This window comes from Octopus bimaculoides, chromosome 14, assembly GCF_046866305.1.
Source record: "Octopus bimaculoides isolate indiv1 chromosome 14, ASM4686630v1, whole genome shotgun sequence".
Taxonomy (NCBI): domain Eukaryota; kingdom Metazoa; phylum Mollusca; class Cephalopoda; order Octopoda; family Octopodidae; genus Octopus; species Octopus bimaculoides.
In genome coordinates, this window is record NC_142941.1 from 47594053 (window position 1) to 47615641 (window position 21589).

The 21589-nt window shown below is 37.3% G+C and overlaps 1 protein-coding gene across 28 annotated transcripts in view; it reads left to right on the plus strand.

Annotated features, from left to right (window-relative positions):
• The first annotated feature begins 227 nt into the window (after window positions 1-227).
• Window positions 228-21589, plus strand: part of LOC106880490 (protein hu-li tai shao) — a 139480-nt gene continuing 118118 nt past the window's right edge. For 19 of the 28 annotated variants that reach the window (XM_014930438.3, XM_089362818.1, XM_089362819.1 and 16 more), the window contains exons 1-2: window positions 228-323; window positions 10732-10752. The gene's annotated coding sequence lies outside the window, so the exon portion shown is untranslated. The remainder of the gene's footprint in view (window positions 324-10731; window positions 10753-21589) is intronic. The other 9 variants (XM_014930440.3, XM_089362833.1, XM_089362816.1 and 6 more) reach the window with 1 other exon arrangement.

The window sequence follows — 21589 nt, forward strand, 5'->3', positions numbered from 1 at the left end:
GTACAGACAAAGAAGAGGTAAAGTTAACTTTAAAGAGAGCGGGGAGGGTGTAACTGCCTCCACCTCCGCCTCCTCCGTTTGCATAGTGGGGCGGCGGCTAGGCGAGTGAAGCAACAGCAGCAGCAGCAGTTGTAGCACTCTCAATGGTGGCGAAAGACAAGGAGCGGCGCCATGGCTTCATTTGCATATGTTAATGTATGCCCGGCGCCGCACTTTGGATGTGGGTCACATTAGGCGGCTGTCAGTGAGGGAGTGAGTGTGTGTCTCCACTTTTTAGAGGATACGGTGGTGTGCGCCAGGCCAAGGAACAGTTAGACTGCTTGGTAAGTCGTCTTCTTGGTTTTCCCGGTTTATGCAGCTTTAAAACCATAAAATCTCATCTCGGATACTTCTTAGTATTTTTCACGTTTGTTGATCCCTTATTTGAAAACAAAAAAAACAAGAAAATTGCTTTCAGGCATTTTTCCTAAATTGTTAAAAGATTTGCAGTTTATTTCATCTCTTTGCTTTAGTTTTGCTTCAAATGGTTTTATTTCACTTTACTTCGTCTTTTCCTTTTTCAGAGTGCAATCTTACACTCATTGCTCTTGATTCTCCTTGCATTCCTTTCCTCACTCTCTTTCGATCACTTTCCTTTCCTCCCTCCTTTAAATCTATCTGCCTTTCTCTACACACCCTCTCTCCTTAATCCCCCTCTCAACCTTATCCTAGCATTCTTCCTAGATTTCCTTCAACTCCACCCATCTCTCTTTCTCACTGCTTCTTTTTTGCGCAATCACTCCACTCTCTCTCACTTGTCTTAGTCTCTCCCTTTTCCTCTCACTTTCATACCGTTCCCCCTCTTTTTTCATACATTTCTCTCTAACACCTTAACTCCCTCCTCCTCCTCTCTCTCTCTCACTTTCTTATCTCCGATCTCCCTCAATCACTAAGGTAAGCCTGAGCACACACTCACACACACACACATATATTTGACACATACTTAATGTACTTCGAAATAATGCATATAGACACTTGTAACCCTTCGGTCGCTCAAACAGGGCAGGGCATCAATAATCAAACAACTTTACCGAATGCAATGAATATGGATAACATTGTATAAATAAAGGAGGGTCCCGTTTGTGTTATTCACCTTTCTACCCGATTTCTACCATTATCCACCCTCTCAAAACCGCTGTCATCTGTTGGTTTCTAGACTTCCCCTCTGTCTGCTCTCCATATTCCGTTTAACACACACACACGTATTATATCTTCTCCCAACTCTTCGATCTTCACTCACACTCAGACATTCACTCACACCTTCACTCATTGCTTTCTATGCTTTTTCTCTGAATATATTAATGTATACCGCAGCTTGTACAGAAATATTTTCTATGTCTGCCTATCGTCTTTTCTCTTTTACCAGGTGTTTCTTACTCTACATATTGTTCCATTAATCCTCTCAACGATTTTAATCGGTTCTGATTGAGAAACTTCCCTTATTTTCTAAATCCACCAATTCCTCAAATGCCCTTCATTCTCTCCTGTTGCTATCTCAACATATTCTTGCGCTGCCAAAAACTGCTGCCTTCATAACACAGCAATCTGACTCAGGTTGATCGTTTTCCTACATTTCCCTAACTTTTCCCTTTATAAACTCTCCCCCACCCATCCATAATTGTAAACTTTATAAATTCCCTTCTCAAGCCATAAACTTCTTCACCTCATCCACCTACAATTGCACCTTTTCTGCCCTCCTGGGGCCGGCCATCGCCTCTGCTCATTCGGCAAGCGAAAATAAGGATTCATTAAGATATTAACCCATAACTGTCGCGACCTTTTTGAAACTGAACTTTATTTGGTGGGAGGACATGCCTCTCCCTCGACATTCATTCCATGGCGACCCTCTTCCACGTCCCACTCTATCGCCATTACACACACCTCTCTACATCTGCCTTCTAATATATATATCCACATATATGTGTATATATGTATATATATATATATATATATATATGTAAATGTGATGGAGGTAGACACACGGTTGTTCATTAACTAATCGCACTACCTTCCCCTTCCCTATATACACCTCTACATACTTATTTCACGCATCGTCGCCCTCTTAACTCCAGTGTGTAGATTCATATACACATGCGTGCGCATGCCCCCCCCACTGTTCGGTGTGTATGTATGTATGTACATATATGTATGTGTGTGTAAATATGTATGCAGTCACTATATTAAAATATGAAATTTACTCTTTTTTTATGGTACACACATACACTGTCCATCCATCCATCTATCGATTCCTATAAATAGTTTATGAATCCAGCAGTCTTATAATAGAGGCCGCTATCTATAACTATCAACCTGTCTGCATCCTCTTCTCCCTCCTCTCTCATACATACATTCATGTTTTATATATATCATCTATCTATCTATCTATATATATATATATATACACACACACACACATGCCGTCTTCATTTCTCCGAGAGATGAAGTCTGAGCACGAAGGAAGAAAAATTGCTGCTCTTTACTTTGCCTCCTGCTGCACCAAATTCTTGCCATCCTTCGTTGACACTTTCCCTCTCTCTCTTCAGCCTTACCATCTTTAAAACCATCTGTCACAACTTACAATCTCACCAAATTCCATTGAAACATCTCGCCCCCCTCTTGTCTCGCATATTTTATTTAGTCTTCAAGAATTAAAATACAATTTATTTATAAATTCTAGATCTAAAGAGGGTCTTGATTGACAACAGGGAAATATTAACGAAAGATATCCTGTAATATTTAATGCAACGACCCCGATAATGTTAATGGATAATTTATCTGAAGGATTCACATTCCCGAGACATTAGTAAAATTGTAGTGTCTCTACAGGGACATCCAACTTGCTAAAAATAGCAACCAAATCTTTTTCAAATCTTACCTTACTGTAAAGGTAGGATTTGAGGACAGCCTCAAAGGTAATATCTGAATAAACTAAAGGATGATTACGGTTTCAGTGTTATTGATCATAGCTCCTGCTGGTTTAGTTTTGACCTGGGGTTAAACTATCCTCTTACTACTGTCTTCTACTCTCCTATTATTTGCCTTTCAACCTTTCGGGGGGTCGATAAATTTAGTACCTGTGAAACGTTGGGGGTCGATGTGATCCCCTAATCTCCTCGCCAAAATGGCTGCCCTTGTGGCAAAATTTGAAACCCATTATTGAGAGAGAGAGAGCTGCTCATGCCATCGAAATGACACTGGGGTACAAATATACAGGCATATATACATCACAACAGTATGTGCGCGACATGGAGATTATTTAATAAAATGATAAAGAAATCATTATTATTGTAATTATTATTATAATAGATACCATTCTTCTGTTGAGCTTGACGACATTTATAGGTTTTTTGTTTTTTGTGGTGTGAGAGGTAATGATGATAATATTCACCTTGTACCATTCTACGATATTTCCCTCCTCTCTGTTTTAATTCTTTAAATTCTTTTTCATAACTCCCTTTTCATCTGTTGTCTGCTCAGGTATTCCTAAATGATTTTTACCTAATCGTAGACATGAATTTAGCCATAGATTCGAATATCTTTGAGAAATTGTTCATATCAAACGTGATGCTGGTCACCATTCGATAGATCGATAAAATATCTTCAATATTTTGAGATCAATTTAGATTTCCACCGACGACCTAATGTATGTACTTTTAAACGGTAATTTGTGTCTTGAGAATTAAAAAAAAATCTCAGACAAATAGATATAACGAGACATTTATATTAGCTTTCATATATCATTAAATAGCGAAGCTGGTAGCCTGGGCTGTGCACCAACCTACTAATGTTGTTCACTCGACTCCTCCAAAGCCACCAAAGGCTACGTTGACCTAGACTACAAACGTGTCCTAATTGCTTATTTTCTTACACCTCCACTTCAGACTTTCTATTCACCTGCTGCTTTTGTAGTGTACTATCTCTGTTATAACTTGGTCGTCGTCAACCGGATCTTTGCCGCTCGTTTTATGTAATATAGACGATCAAGATATCTTACACCATGTGTGCATAAAACACGAATTGCACATTTCCCGTCCTTCCCCATATCGTCGTATGTCATACGAGAATCCCCTCCCGGTTTCCTCTTCAGCCGTCAATTTTTAATTTAAGAACATCAGACCTTGTCGATATCCTCGGTTTCTGAATGAAGGCTATGGGAGCAATCCACCCTACAGGCCAAATAAATCCTCATTTCGACCGAAGATGACTTATCTTCCTCGAAAAGATAAATGAACTTACCACTGAAATTAGTTTAGTCGACATTACATATGTTCGCCAAAATTACTGGAACTTGGGGGAGAAATGATATGGTGGCCACAATCAACTGTTGATCTCTTTAGATGTTCACCTCGACAGGAATTTCACTAAATGTCCTCCACTGAGTCGGGACTGGTGTGGTTGAAGCTGTTGGCGGTTCCCTTCGACTGGACATCACTGAAATTCGGATGACATTCTGTGAAGAGATGGCAAGAAACTGAATACAAAACATAGCTCCCCCTCACGCTCATTCATTTAATTCTTACACAATTGCAGACGAGAAATAAGAATTTGACATTTAAGCATCCCCCCCCAAGTATTAGTGTATATAGGAAGGTGAATCCAGGTAGAGAATTCTTGCTTTTGGTGGTGTTACAGTATTAATTAAATTCGTCCTGTGAAAAGGAACTTATCGCATTAATAGAACTGATATCTACTCTCTTCCATACGGAGACAAAGGTACTTCAACCTCAATTGTTGCTCTGTCTCTCTCTCAGACAATGATATCAGTTGGTATAACGGTTTAATTTTAGCCACTTGGCTGGTCGTCTTCCCCTAAATACACACACATCGCAACGAACAAAATGTCGGCCCTTCAGTCATTTTTATAGCATTACAGCTTAATATATATATATGGAGAGAGTGCGAAGGAAAGAGAGATATGTTTTTCACCTCTTCACTGACTCATGTTGTTCGACCCTCTTATCTTGTACATTTATAGTTTATCATAATCTATTCACGTACACCTGACTTTTTACCTGGCGCTGAATTGCATAACTTACACCATTCGAACTTTGGTGTCTTCCTCTGTTTTTCAAGTCCAATTTATTGCGGTCTGATTGCCTTTCACTACTATACCTAATGAAGTCGTTCAAACACGGTCGTTTCAATTTACTCATCTCCTTTTTATCCAGATTCATTATTGTTTCCCTTAAAAACCTGCCATTTCGGCCCTTCATAATTTTAATTTCAAATCCTATCGGAGTCGTATTTTACCTTTCGATTCTCTGTTGAAATTATGTTACTTTGCTAATGTCATTAATATATATCTAAAGCCTGAAGGTTACAATTTTCTATTTCCCCTCCTAATATAATTTTCAGTTATGATTGTTTGAGCAAGAATCCCTTGCCATCTTTAAAACGTTTTAAAACACCCTGGATATTATTTAGCTAATTTACTTATTTCTCCAATTTGTTTTTTTTTTCAACCTCGTAACCCTCCCCACCATTAGTTTAGTACCTTTTAATTAAGTCATTTTGAATTTATTACAACTACTGCCGATGATTTTAAATAGTTTCTATCTCTGTTGCTGCTCCTCTGTTTGATAATCCAGTCATCTAACCGATATTACATTAAATATGTCGCCGTCACTGCAGCAGAAAACACTGAGTCATTCGCTCGCGGTGCGGCCTTAAACCGTAATAGTTGGTTGCACTTAGGGTAATGGAATGTTCTGACGTGCATTTTATAATTCAATGAAGGAAATCAGTTTTAGCTACGAATTGAAACTATGTCGCAGTGCCGACTGAGCAGGGTCTGACATGTTCTTATCCGAAATAAGTTCGTTAAAAAAACCTTAATTCATTGAAATCTTGAAGTTAAGGAAGGAGTGGCTGGGACGAGGGATTTTAGCTAAATTTTTACGGATTACCGGATTTTATAGCAAAGTTGATTCGCCGACGAGTGTCAACCGGACGACGACTACTGCAGATGGAACACCAAACTCATCGTCGATACACGTATTGGCTCCACTTTGTCGTTGTGTGAGAGAGAGAATGTAGATAGATATTAGTAAATGGGTTTCGTGGTGCAAACAAGATAAGTGCCAACGCACGAAACTTTCGGGCCTTGAGTCACTCCGTAACTTTAGCCGATTATTAATATATATAAAAAAACAAACAAACATATAGTGAATGAATATTTTTATGTAACGTATCTTCAGCTCAACCTTGGATTGACATACTTACCTGTGTGTTTAGGCGACGGAAACACATGGCTCCCGATATTACATGTCTGCGTGTGTGTGTTAATGTAATACTTTAGAAGCACATGGTTGACACAGCTTGCCGCCCCATATTCACTGCTAAATACAGAAATTGCTGCATGAGATGCATTCTATTTCTCAGCAAGGATTTAGCTAGCTGTAGACCCACAATGTTTATAACCTGGGGTGAATCTGTGAGAAAATTCATTTTTAGCCTAAGAAATTATACTATTTGCACTTTTTTTTTGGTAGATTTACATTGATTTAAATTAATGTTATATATACAAAACTACCATTTTTCGTAGCATATTTGTGTATGGGGTAAATTAGGGGAAATACAGAAGAACGACGGGTTTAAGCAGTGGTGAGGAAGGGATGTGTGAACTACCAATAGGTACTTGAAACTGCATGGAATTTGAATGTCATATTGCAGTTGGACAGACCTTCACATTTTTACATTTCTAAGGTAAAACAAAAGTAATGGTGTAGTCTGTAAAGAAGGAAGTAGTGTGCGTGTATAATAAATACACACATACACTCGTTTGTAGACAGTAGCATGGTCAGAAAAAGCTCCTGGTCCACTAGGAATTACTGTTGACAGGCTTAAAGTATCTGGTGTTGTAGGATAGAAACTAGTCATGCATATAGTCAATCGGGTTGTAACAGGAAGGCATCATATCCAGTGACTGGCATAGCTGCATCAAACTGTTACAAAGATGAATGAGCTGCCCGAGAGAGTGAGAGTAAGTACAAGGGTATCAAAGAGTTCTAGTTTAATTGATTAGGAAGAGAGCCGAGACAAGGTGCAATTCAGTTTTGTGCCAGGATGAAGTACTGCTGATGCCATCTGAAGGAGGCACCTGCAAGAGAAGTACTTAACTAAGAGTACATCACTGTACTCCACCTCGAGAAGGCTTTTGATGTCGCTCTGTGATCTGAAGGTCAGTGAGGAAGCAAGCTGGTAAATGGCTTGTGACAGCTTATAAGCCATGTGCAGAGATATTGTCTGTCAGCTAGGTGGGAGAGTCAGCTGTGAATTTAGTGTGCGGCTAGGAGCTCACTAGCGTTCTCCATCTCTTTCTTTTCATCATAGATCTCTAAGCCAGAACAGAAAAGTTTAAAATTAGATGTCCGTGCTGATGATGACCCCCTTCTTATAGCTGAATCTGTTAGGGTTAGAGAAGAAGTTCTTGGTGTGGAAGTAGAATGGGCTGGACAAAGGGAGCATTACTACCTCTGTGACAAGAGGTTTCCGTCAGTGAGTGAAAAGCAGATTGTATGATGCCGGTGTACAAACAACCCATTTTAACATTGTAGTGAAATATGGGTTATGATTGCAATGAGCTGAAGTGAACGTGCTCTGTTGGATGTGCAGTGTCAGTGTGCATGAATGAGAAAAAAGCCCTGGGCATGTAAGGGATGAGATGCTGTGGACAAGAGAGAAGTAGATTTTGTTGGCACGAGTGTGTGATGCTTATGGATGAAGATGGCTGGATAAAGAAGTACTGATCAACTGGAGTGGATGGAAGATGTAGGATGAAGTGCTGGAGAGAGAGAGACACACACGCTCACAGAGGTGGAGGAAACCCTTTTCATCTATGCAAACATGGCAACACTGATCTTATTGCATGCACACACACACAGATATGACCTATACAGATACATGTGTATGAGGAAGACTGATGTCCAGATAGAAATCACAAGTAACCATGACAACTGATGACTTGGGGTACACTAACAAGGGGTGGCGGAATGGTTGGAAGGTTCTTGTCCCATCCACTCCCACCTTTTCCTTCTGTTTTATTCACTGTCCTCTTCCCACAACACTTCAAAACCCTTTCCCAACACTGCCCGTATCCCTCTTTCTCAATTATTACTGACACTCATCCCTACTTCACTATTTTCTCCTGGAACTTCTTAACCACACAGCCATATGCTTGCAACAGGTAGTGCTTGAAAGGGATGCATGTTGAGAAGGTTTCTTGGTGAGTATTCAGTGACTCAGGCTTTAGGGAGTTTTTGAGTATTCTAGCTTGCAGTGTGCACTCCCATTGATGTAAGGTTCCAGCTTTTCTAAGATCTACTTCATATTGTATGGGGTCCCTTCATCTTTGAGGTGCCACACATGGCTGGCCAGGGATGTGATGAATCGTCTTTCTGGGACCCTGAAGGAGGACTGTGGGCTTGAATGCTGTCCTGGCTGGAGTGCTTGAACACCATCCCAGCTGACCTGATATATTTCCAGGCTTGGGCGTTTACTGGTGTATCTTTGGTTGGCACCACCAGTGATGTTGGGGGCTGCCATCAGTGCTGTTATCATTACGATGTGTGGCTCTGGCAGCACCACTGTGGTTGTTGTCATCATTGTGGTGGTCATTCCTGGCTGTAAGGTTAGCGCTGTGGGTACCAATGCACTATGGCCAGAGAAGCTGACCTTACCAACGCCAGCAGCACCAGCGAGGCTACTGGCCCTACACCCAACATTACCAACGACGGCACCCACATAGTGCCAACTCTCTGGCTGGGGACAACAACCACAGCACTAATGGCAGCTCCAACATCACTGGTGGCAACAACAGCATCCCCAGGTCCAGAGCCAACTGAAGATACACTAGTAATGTGAATGCAGCCAACACCCAAGCCTAGAAACCAGACATACCTGGTCAGCTGGGATGGCGTTCAAGTGACACCTGTACAACCACACGTCCTCCTTCAGGGTCCTGGAAAGGAGATGTGTCACATCCCTGGCCAGCAATGTGTGGCTCCTCAAAGATGAAGGGTCTCTATACAATATCAAATGGAAGATCTTAGAAAAGCCAAGATTGTACATCAACAGGAGCAATACGCTGCAAGCTTTGCGTAGCCAAGTGAACTAGGGTATACATAAACATCTTAAAACCTGGCTCACTGAATACATGCCGAGAAACCTTCACACCATGCATCCATTTCAAGCACTGCCTGCTGCAAGCATAGGATTTCCCCTTTCACTGACTAAGACCGGATGAGTCCTTATCAAATCTTTTGTTACCTTCTCTAGCTGGTCTAGGGGAGATAACATATCCTCACTAACGCTGGAATATTGATTCTTTGACAATCAATTGACCAGAACAGATTTCTGTCTCTCAGAAGTAAAGAGTTAAATTTGTCTTTGGACTAGAGTTTGGTGAGTCGTCCACGAAGCTACAGCCTTCGTGGATGTGAAACAGTTGGTCACTCTGAAAAGACATTAACTTTATTAATTTAATATATATATAAACTGTGTGTATGTGTAAAAAAAAAGAACAACCTTGCGCTGGTACCACATAAAAAGCATCTAGTCCACAGTTTGTAAAGTGGTTGGCATTAGGAAGGGCAGATCCAGCTGTAGAAACCTTGTCAAAGCCAACAATGGAACTTGATGCAACTCTCCAGCTTTACTGGCTCCTATCAAAGTGTCCAACCCCTATCAGTATGGAAAGCAGATTCTAAATGCTGAGATGAGATATATTATTATTTATGTGTATACTTATATATACACACATATATGTATATACTTATATATACACATACATGTATGTATATACTTATATATATATATATACACACACACATATATGTATATACTGATACATACACACACACATATATGTATATACTTATACATACACATACATCATCATCATCGTTTAACGTCCGCTTTCCATGCTAGCACGGGTTGGACGATTTGACTGAGGACTACATATATATATATATTCACACACACACACATATATGACAGCTTCTTTCAGTTTCCGCCTATCAAATCCACTCTCAAGGCTTTAATTAGTCAAGAGCAGAAGACATTTGTCCAAGGTACCACATAGTCATGTCTGCACCTGTATGGCTATATATGTATGTCATATAGGTGTAGACATGGTTGTCTACATAAAAAGTTTGCTTCCCTAACCCTAACCAATGCCTTATGAGTGGACTTGGTGGGTGGAAACTGAATGACATCTATTTGTGTTTGTGTCTCCTTGTCTTGATAGCAGCATCACCACCTTCATAGTAGCAGTGTTGTTTGTTTCCAATCTTTGGGAGTACGTCTTGTTTCAAAACAGGTGGAGGGTTGGAAACCAGACGGCATCTAGCTGTAGAGAATCTGCCTCAAAGAATGCTTTCTGACTCGTTGCAATCTTGGAGTAGTGCACAATATCAACTTTACCCTATCTTAGTTCTAATTTTAGAGGTTTTAGCTAAAAATAGCAAGTTTGGAATTTGCAGGTCAAAATCAGAAATCAAACACTTATTATTTCCACATTGTGTTTGGGTAGGACCAAATGCAGAATTTATTATTGTAGTTAAATGTATTATTTTTCTTGTATACAAATGATTTTATGAAATACCTGTACAAATAATATACCCTTATCTATATATCAATGTTTATACAACTTGGGTTGTTTAGTAAGTTGCTGTTTTTCTCTTGCTATTTCAGATTTCTCTAAAGATTTTCTAGGTAAGCATCAAATGAACATGGTTCACTCTTTTATATACTTTTATGTTGATTTTGATAAATCCACAATTTCATCACTCTAGTATGGCTTTATCACTTCTTTCAGCTGCCGTGGAACTCACGGAAATAGTTGAAAAAATTTAAACCTAAGCATTTCATAGAATCAACTGCATCATTGCGTATTAAAATTTTTCTTTCTTTGATATTTAGTGGTGTGCATATATGCAAATACATGCACACGTTTTTGACAGTGTGTGTGGGTGTAAATGTACATAGATGTGTGCTACCTTAGGCTAGTATCTTCCATTGTAGTCCCAAGAAGTTGACCAAAGCCTTGCGAGTGGATTCAATTGACAGAAATGGAATGAAGCCCATTTTCTGATGCTGGCAGGAGTTGAATTGGTCACATTGTCCAAATCGTTTTTTATTGGGACCCACTGCTCACATATACTGGGGTCCAAACGTGTGAATGTATGTTTGCACATACAAGCATGGCTGTGTGGTTGAGAAGTTTGCTGTGTTGTTTCTAGTTCAATCCCACTGCATGGCACCTTGGGCAAGTGTCGTCTTCTACTACAGCCTTTGAAGGACTAAATCCTTGAGTTGGTATGGTAGTCAGAAACTGAAAGAAGCCCATTTTTTGTGTGTGTCCATGCCCTGATATCATGTGTTACCTGTGAGTGACTCAATGTCAAACAAGCGTGTCTTTTGTGCCAATTTTCTGTGAATCGGGTCATATATAGGAAAGGCATCCAGCTGTAGAAACTCTGCCAAAATAGATTGGAGCCTGGTGTTGCCATCCGGTTTCACCAGTCCTCAGTCAAATCGTCCAACCCATGCTAGCATGGAAAGCAGACGTTAAACGATGATGATGATGATATATATATATATATATATATATATATGAGAGAGAGGGAGAGTATCCAACAGTTGTGGATTTTCGACTTAGTAACAATCATTAAGGACAATACCAATATTAGAATATGTATGGAAGAAGGATGGTGTTGAGGTTGAGAGCTCATAGTGGAATGTCATGAAACTGTAGCATTTTTACTTGGTCTCCTCTCCCTTTCTCTCTCTCTCACATTCACTTTGTTGCAGTGAAAAATTACTTGTCCTTCTGCGATTAGCTTTTTTTCCCTCATTTTCTAGTTTGCACAGTTTGGTCTATAATCTTTGGCCAGAGAAAACCAGGCTTTGCTAATTAAATAATACATATGAACATAAACACCCATCGTCCCCCCCCCCCCCCCACCATTTCAGCATATTTGGGATAGCTTTCTAGTAAGAACACTGTTTCATTTGTCTTATATATATGTTTCTGGCCCAAATCTTGAGCGGTTTTGTTCCGAAATTGGATCTCCATCACAGTTCCCTTCATATTTATTTCTTTTTCATTTTAGATTTTATTATTGAGGAATATTTTATGTCTTCATTAGTCTTTGGCAACAACATTAACAGTGAAATAGTTGTTGGGGTGTGGCTCAATGCATTCCACTCTCTCAAACAATCTGCTCTTTACTTGTTGTTAGGAGACCCACTTTGTCTCATTTCCATTTCATTCTTTGTTCAACCTTTTCCTTCAAATGCTTCATCTGATCCTCTCTCTCTATATATATATACATGTGTGTGTGTGTGTGTGTTTCTGTTGAAATATATTTTATATTAATCATTCCTAAATGGAATGGTAACATTTTCAGAGTCCATTTCAGAGAACATTCTTAAATTTTGTTTTTATTTTTTAATGTGTATTCATTTGAAATAGTTTTATTAAATCTGTTAAATTATTTTGTTTTAGAAATTTAATATTTTCTTTTTTTTAAATTAATGTTCATTTTTGAAAGTTGTGTTTATAAATGTCTCCCTTGTGTCAGCAATACAAATGACTTGCAGTAATATAATCTACTTTTTGTTGGTAATTTTTTTTTCTCCATTTGTTGGCCCATGTTAGTTTTGGAGTTTGTCTGTGTTTGTGTGTGTGCCATCATCGTTTAATGTCCGCCTTCCCTGCTGGCATGGGTGGGACGGTTTGACAGGAGCTCGCCAGGCCGAAGCCTGCACTGGACATCTGTGACTGTTTTGGCAGGATTTTTACGGCTGGATGCCCTTCCTAACACCAACCATTTGGCAGAGTGGATTAATAAATATATATATAATGTACTCTGGATTTGGATAAAAACTACTTATTTAGTGCTTTTGTCCCTTTCAGGGACCCATTATGAATAACTTCCTATAGAAACTACAGAGCTCTTATATGTGAGTTGTAATAAAAAAAAATGGAGTCAGATTTCCCTTCCTGGGCCCTGGAAATCATTGCTTTTGTTCAACATCCACTTTTCCATGCTTGCATGGTTAGACATTTTCTGCAGCCAGATGCCCTTTCCTGTTGCCAACTCCAAGCAAAGTAATATTTCCCCAGGATAGACATATTTTTGCAGAATACTGGAAAGGAATGACAACCATTTACATCTGTCATGTGATGTCCACTCAAAGAACCCCGAACATACAGGCGCGTGGGCTCACACGCACACACTGGGTTTCTTTCAGTTTCCATCTGCCAAATCCACTCAAGTCTTTGATCAGGCTGCGTCTGTGATGGAAGATACTTTCCCAAGGCATTTTGCAGTGGGACTGAACCGAAATAGTGTGTGGGTGTGTGTGTGTATGCACACACACACACATATCTTTGATATGATGTAGCCTATGATCCCCATTGGCAGGTCTCTAGTCTGTCATTCTGGCTACTTAATTTCAATGTAATAATTTAGGCAGTTGAGGATTGTGATGTTGCTTTGGTGTAGTGGTTGGCACAGGTTTGGCTTACAGAAGGAAGACATATCTCAGTCCTGCAGGCGATGGTTCAATTTTTTTCTTCTGTATTAACCCTTTCGTTACCATATTTCTAACCAAAATACACCCCTTATGTGTTTCAATTAATTTCTAACATAATCATAAATTTAGTCTGGTTTCATTAAACAACTCTAACTTTTTTATTTATCAACATATTAATGTGATTTTTGGAAGATAATTTAACGAAAGGTTCTCAACCAATTCTATACCAAAATTTTTGTCACAAAGTGACTCTAATTACAGGTAAATTCAACAAAATATAAAATTATTAAAATTTTTGTTCAAACATCGCTATAGAAAATGGGTTATTAGCTAATATTCAATTGGGTATACAACAAAATATTATTATAGAAGAGTTGTGCACATTACTGTCCCTTTTGCCAGTATAAAATTAAAATCCAGAGCAGTACCCAGTATTTGATTCACAAATCTTCCAAACTTTGATCCCCCATTTTGTGGGCTTTCCTGGCATATAATGTCGAAAACGCACTCGGCCTTTATAGCCCACCATATCCTCATCTATAAACTGTTTTATATGTGTTTTGAACACAGTCAATGAGGGGTCTTATTTTAAATAAGGGATCAAAGTCTGGTTTTCCACGTACTGGTGTATTGCTCGTGTCTCTTACATGTAGATATTGAGTCAATTTAAAAAACCGTATCCTCGTCATTATACTCGAGACATATTCGTCTCCAAAGGGTTCATCACTACTCCAGTAATTTGTTATTCTAGGTAACTTTCTAATGCCCATGATAATATTTATGGCAAAATATGCTTTAATTTCATTCAAGTTTATGGGAAACCTCAAACTATCCTTTTTTACGCTTTGTTTACATTTAGCGTAACGGTTTGTTTCCGCCGTAATCAATTCAAATAGGCACATCGGAAAAAGCAAAAAGAAATAGTCTAAAGCTTTACTCTGCTGGGTAAGACTGTGACTTGGTCCAGTTTCTTCAGAAAAATCACTGAAAGAAGGAGTTTTTAAATTTTCACTCCATTCAGGTACTAATTCATTCTCTTTATCGCTATCATCGGAGCTCTCGGATTCACTGCTTTCATTTTCGGAAAATGAAACCTCAGATTCATTATCAAATACCACGTGCTTTTTTTTTTTTTTTTTCGATTACAGAGTTAGATTTATCAAGGTCTTCAACGGAAAATCGTTCGAATTCTGACTCGCTGCTTGACAGAATAAAATTCGTATCCATTTTTTTTTGTCAGGATTACAAAATTTGAAAACACAACAGGAACAAATTTGGAAAAAAATCTCACAAAATTAAAAAAAACACGTCGATCGTCGTACAAAACTAGGGCTTTCCTATAAGTAGGTTATCTCCCTTGGCTAGGCGGCGCTCCATGTAGACAATTAAACTTCCGCAGACTATCCATGCTATTGTTTTACGTCTTATCATGGATATAAAGCAGCTCGATGATTCAGCTATCGAAGGACTTACTGTGCTTGAGTTAAAGAAATATTTAAGATTATATGGACAGTATGTTACTGGAAGAAAGGCGGACTTGACTGAAAGGTATAAAAATTCTGTCGATGAAGAATGTCAACAAAGTAAATTCATCGGACGATAAGTCTGAAGTATTCTGCAAGTAAATTAAATACGGTTTTACGTGGGCATAGTTTTCAGCAACCATTCACTGATTTGGCCATGAGCATGATGAGGTGAGAAGAGGTAGGGACAGTCACACTATAAAGTCTAATAATTAGAGGAATATTAGATTCAATGCTGTAAATTTATTATTTAATCAAACACACACACACACACACATATATATATATATATATATATATATATATACACACAAAAATAAGAGGAATGACCAGCAAAAGTGGACTCCTATATGCTAGAAATAGATGCCGAATCGGCATATAGGAGTCCACTTTTGCTGGTCATTCCTCTTATTTTTGTATGTAATATAATTTTAATCTTCGGATTTTTTTAATATGCTAGACCACTGGTTCTAATTGATTAATATCAATTTCTACCCTTATTAATAAATATATATATATAAAGAAAAATATCATAGCTAGGCTTACTCGAAATTCCCACATTCATTCAGAACATTAACAACAATTTCAATGTATTTATTATTTGAATGCAAAATTCTTTATTAAAAATACCTGTACATCAACACAACAATTGTTAGATTAAACATTCGTGTTTAGCCCAACGTACACCACTCGAATTTGTTTCTCTTGAATTTTAACATGTTCTAATCTGTTAATGAGGAGAAAAATCAAAGAGACATTTCACTCATCTACTAACTGCGTATATGATCATGCACTTACTGATATTTTAAATACTTTGTTTGGAAAAACGGATGGCAAGGGGTGATCTTTCGAGGGTCCATTAAAATTGACGAAATGCTGGGAACACATTTGGCTATTTGCAGTGTAAACAAACTCTTTCCTCACAAGTCTCCATCTCTGAAGCCAAATACGACGAATAGCTACGTTTGCAGGATATTTATATAGTGAAATAACTTTGCCGTCTACATTCTTCCCTCTATAGTGGCTGCATATACAGCAGTATTTGCGTCTGCGGAAGTTAAAGCAAGTCACTGAGCATGCGTACATGTCATACGGGAGATTTCCAATCAGAACTGTTTACACAAATAATCAAGTGTTTTCACGAATGTACTAACGAGATTTGCTCGGATATTCTCATTTAAATATGAATAGGTGATTACGGGCGGTTTGGTCACATGAACCAAAATTTTTTTCGGGCGGGAAGAAACAGGTTTTAGCACTGTTTTTATATATGTCTAAGTCTTGTTTTCTGCTGGAATCAAGGTAGGTAACTGCTGTGCTGATGATGCTTGTTGAGGTAGATACATTTCTTCTTTTATCTCTGGATGACAAGACCCATTTTTCATTAATAACTTTGCTAAGCTTGGAGAATATGTCATTCTTGAGATTCTCTTACCATCTTATTTGTGGTTGTTTTTGAATTCCCACAGGGCTTTTTTTTTTAGTTCTCTCTTGAAGAAAGATAATTTTAATAAGTCAAGAATTTATCTCCTTTGGTATTTAATATATTTTTATTGAACTTTATCAAAGGCATAATTATGAGTAAATATTTGAGAATGCCCATGCCATGCCCTGTCTTACCATGATTCTCCTGCAAGTTGATTAGGTGCTGAATACTCAAGGAAGGGTTTGTCTTCATATCTTTCTTCATATATGTGTATGGATATTTACTTCTGCTTGTGTATGTGTATATTTACACACACACACACAGACACACACATCTAATGTGTGTAAATATGAATTTTTACTTGCTATGCTCTTAACCTCATTTCGCTGAAACTACATGGTAATTGGCTGCCACCTGCTTTCTTCTCAATCTGTGTTTCACTTTAAATTCCCACACATTTATAGTCAGTCAACAGTTTCAAGCTGGTAGATAATATTCCTTCAAGAGGGCTTGTTGCTTTTTCCATTTGCTACTTAATAGAGATTAATTACACTTTGGAATGAACGTAACCTAAAAATATTGAAATATATATTCATGTGTTTATACATCTAATGTATGTATAAAGTTGTTGCTTTGCACTGTTGAAGTTTAAAAATGATATGCTTGGTGAAAAGCCCATTTTTAAAATGCCTTTTCTGAGCATATTTACTTGGAGAAATAAAATTCTGTGAAAATTCTTCCATTATTTAGTTTATGCAAGGCATCAAGCTAGCAAAAAGCATGCCAGGCGAAATGCTTAGTGGCATTTCGTCTGTCTTTACGTTCTGAGTTCAAATTCTGCCGAGGTCGACTTTGCCTTTCATCCTTCCAGGGTTGATAAATTAAATACCAGTTGCATACTGGGATTGACCTAATCGATTAGCCCCCTCCCCCAAAATTATTTTTAAAATTTATTTTTGTTTTTTATACTTGGTGGCAACTGGCATGTAGACAGTATTATTATAGTTCTTGCTAGAAATACGCAAGTTCAACAGAGTATATCCTTCCATTACAACCAAAGTTTAACAAGTGTTGGTTTACTGGTAATCCCTGAAATTGAACCATTACCCACCATCTTAATCTAAGTTATTACAAGATTAGCTTAAGATTATTGAAAAGACATTTATTTAACCAATTAGTTTCAATGGTGAACTTAAGACCAATTTAACTCATCTGATGTTGATAAATTCAATTATCAGATTACAACTGGTACCAACATGAATTGTGTTGAACTACTAAAATTTTCTAAGATTTCTGTTCATATTTTCTTGAATTCTTCAAAGATTCTGAGATTTATTTTTAAAATGTTTCTTTTACTCTATCAAAAAAAAAAAAAAAGAATATATATTTTTGAGAAAGCAAACTGTTTACTTTTTAATCTAGTTAAAACTTAGAATTACTTGTTTATAGAAGCTTAAGTTTTGGTGAGTGTTTATGTAAATAAGTAATTTCTGTTCTCTAAAATGTCAATTGTGGATTTAATTCGGGAAGGAAATATCTGTCAAAACAAGACGAAACAAATTAACTTGAGTCTTCAGTAGTGATTATAGACTGTTTTGATTCTGTCTTCTTTTTATAAACTTTATTACAGTGTCTTAAGATAGGAGTGGTGATTAAAAGTACATTGCTAAATAACTGTTGTAATTAACTAAACAAATATTTATCTTGTTTGTGTAATTTTACTTTTATATTCAGTTGAGTACACTGGTGTGATTGATGCTTCATATATCTGCCTGTAAAACAAAAATACAAAACACCAAAACTTGTCCAATGTTCTTTATTTCTCATTATATAGGCTTATTTCTGCATATTCTTGATTTTTTTTTTTTGTCTTTTTTTATGAAACAGTTTAAAATAAGAGGAATTTGAACTTTTTTCATTGTTAAGTCTAAAACCTGCTTGCAATTTTCTCTTTTGCTGTGAATGTTGCTTACATGAGGTTACACTAGATATGGATTAGAATTTACATCAAGCGATAAGTGTTAAAAAGATAAATTTTTACCACTGCAGAATTATTTTTAAAGTGTAAGGCTACAAAGTAGACATATCATGGACATCCAATATTTCTAAATTGCTAAATTCTTTGGAAACTGTACCATTGGTTCATGAGAATTTAAGTTAAAGAATATTAAACAGAGTAGATTCATATATAGACTCTGAATGACTGATGTAACGGTTAGAGGCTGTAGAAATGTTAAACTGACTGTTACTGGCTACTAATTTATGCTTTTGTTTTCACAGTATACATATTTTTTTTAATCTTATTCCACTCATTGCACTGCAGCCATATTGGGACACCAGTACTAACTTTTTAAAGTCTGGTAGTCTATTGGTTTCTTTCGTCGAGTTACAGGAACATAAACAAACCAACATTGGTTGTCAAGCAGTGGGGGTAACACACACATACACATGATGGGCTTCCACTCATCTTCTGTATATGAAATTCATCACAAGGTACTGATTGGCTCAGGACTATTATAGTAAACACTTGCTCAAGGGGCCATGCAGTGGGACTTGAACCCAGAATCACAAGGTTGCAAAGCAAACTTCTTAACCACACAGACATGCCTGCACCCAATAACAACATTTTCTATTTTTTTAGAAAAAAGGGAAGAAATCTTTCTAGATAAGATTTGGTACTGAATGTTGCTAAAATGAAATTTATTGCTCCACTAAACGCTTATAACCAAAAGCTTATCCTATAATACAAGATGCCTAAATGAAATGGAGTTAGGAAAGCATTGCTAGATATTGAGAACTGAAATTTGACTTTGAAGAATAAAAACCCAAAGATTCTGATCTTTGGGGGTGGGGGTGGGTTGAATCTTCTTTATTCTACATTCAAAGCAAGATGATCATGTTTTGATTGTTAGTCTTTCTTATAGAAAACTTTACTTAGTCTGTTGTGAGCTTGTCTGTCTAATGATGGTAACCTTTTAGACCTGTTAACAAATATAAATGTCAAATATTCTCCAAGTCAACATGTCCTATTAAAGAGAAGATACTGTAATTTTAAATTGTATAAAAAATGTCATATCACTTAAATATTTATCTGTGGGTGGGAGAAGATATTTTAATGCTACAGAATTAAAACTGACTGTTCAGAAAATTTTGAGTTAAACTGATGTCATAACAAAGTGTGGGAAACATTTGTTTCTATACAGCGAACTATGAATTAAAAAGTATTGCAGGCTTTCCTGGCTGCCAAATATTATGAATGCTTCTGTTTTGAGAATACATATTGGATCAAAATGCAGTTTGAGGATATAAAACTATTTAAGCACTGATCACAAGACCTCTCTAAAAATATGAAATAGTTTTTAAACTTAATCTGAATTTATCAAACAGGTTTAGTGATGCAAACAGGAAAAAGAGACTCAAGACGTTTTTTTTTATTTTTATTTTTTTATTATTTAATAATTGGCAGAAGTTACAGAGTAACTCAAGGGCTGAGAGTTTGATGGGTTGGAACTTACCAAATTAGTTTAAAACCAAGGGGTCATAAATTTATATACTGGGGATAATGGTATTTCCCTGGACTGTTCAGGAACAAATTATAAAATTTATCATATGAGTATTTAGTAAATTGAGTGTTCTGTGATAAAATCTGTATCCTTTCTTACACTCACATTTTTGTCTCTTGAGATGCTGCTCTTGGCATCTGGTCACTACCATCTCCATCTTCTTTCCAACTATTTCCACCCATCCCTTATATAATGTAGGGTTGCCATGTATCTCCTCTATAGAAAGATACCTATGCTTGTCTCTTTGTCATACTTTAGCCTCTGAACCTCTGGCATAAAAAGCCACCTCATCCCTATCTCAAAAAATACTCACACACCCTTTGGAGCTTTGTCCCTTTTCCTTTTCCTTGTCTTGCAAATTACTTGGTGGCCTCATTAATGCTGGTGACATGAAAAACAAGTGCCCAATACACACGTTAGGAATGGCATCCAGCTGTAGAAATCATGTCATGCCAATGTAGAAAACAGATGTTAAATGATGAGCACACACCACACACACACACACACACACACACGTATCATAATCTTTACAGGTGAAACACATGTAACGATTATGTAATTTATGTTACTTGTTCTACTCTCAGATATGCAACTCTAAATTATTCAAAGGAATATAAAACCAAAAGGAAATTGGAGAACAAATTATGTTTAATACTCAATTGGAGTTTGGATATACAAAGATTAACATGGAGTTCTAAACAGAGGCTATACACCCAAGTTACAGGGTGGTGTATATAGTGGAGTGGACTGGGAATTGGACAGGGTGGGTGACATCTCAACATTGTGCCTATGTTGGGAATCATTATTACATTCTGAGTTCAAATCCATAAAATAATGTCTGATGCATTTAAAAAAGAAAAATTATGTGCATACATTTCATTGCAATCTGGTCCTGCTGCTGATTGTTTAGCGACAACCCTCCTGGATGAGTTGACAATTTTTTCCTACTTTTTCTCTGGTCACCCTGAACATTCATCAGCTTCAACCAACACTTTTGAGTCATTCAAAAGTCTGTGTTTGACCTAAAGAATATCTACTAAAAAAAAAAAAAAGCCCAACAAAAGCAGGGTATTTTGGTTAGGTCTACCAAGCTTTATTTTATGCAAAATTTGTTTCAGACACATTGTTTGAATTTATCAGCCGTGTGTGTGTACATGTACAATTTTCTTTCTCTTATCTAACAAGATTTGTAAAAGAAGTTATTGTTTGCTTACTAGAGAGATAAATGTACTGTTGTATAGTAAATATAACTATATTATATCTTATCAGATGTCAGGCTTAGTTTAAGTTTAGCAACTTGCTTGCTGACCTTTCTGCTATGTAATTACATATGTCCTTTATTAATCCTTTCAACACAGAATTGTGTGTGTGTGTGTGTGATAGGACAGAAGTGAACCTCCCAGCCAACAAGTTGAGTCTCTAACCCATTTTCTTTCCCACTTAAAGCCATTTTTCTTCATTTATATGTTCTCGTTTCCATCCACATAATACTCTAG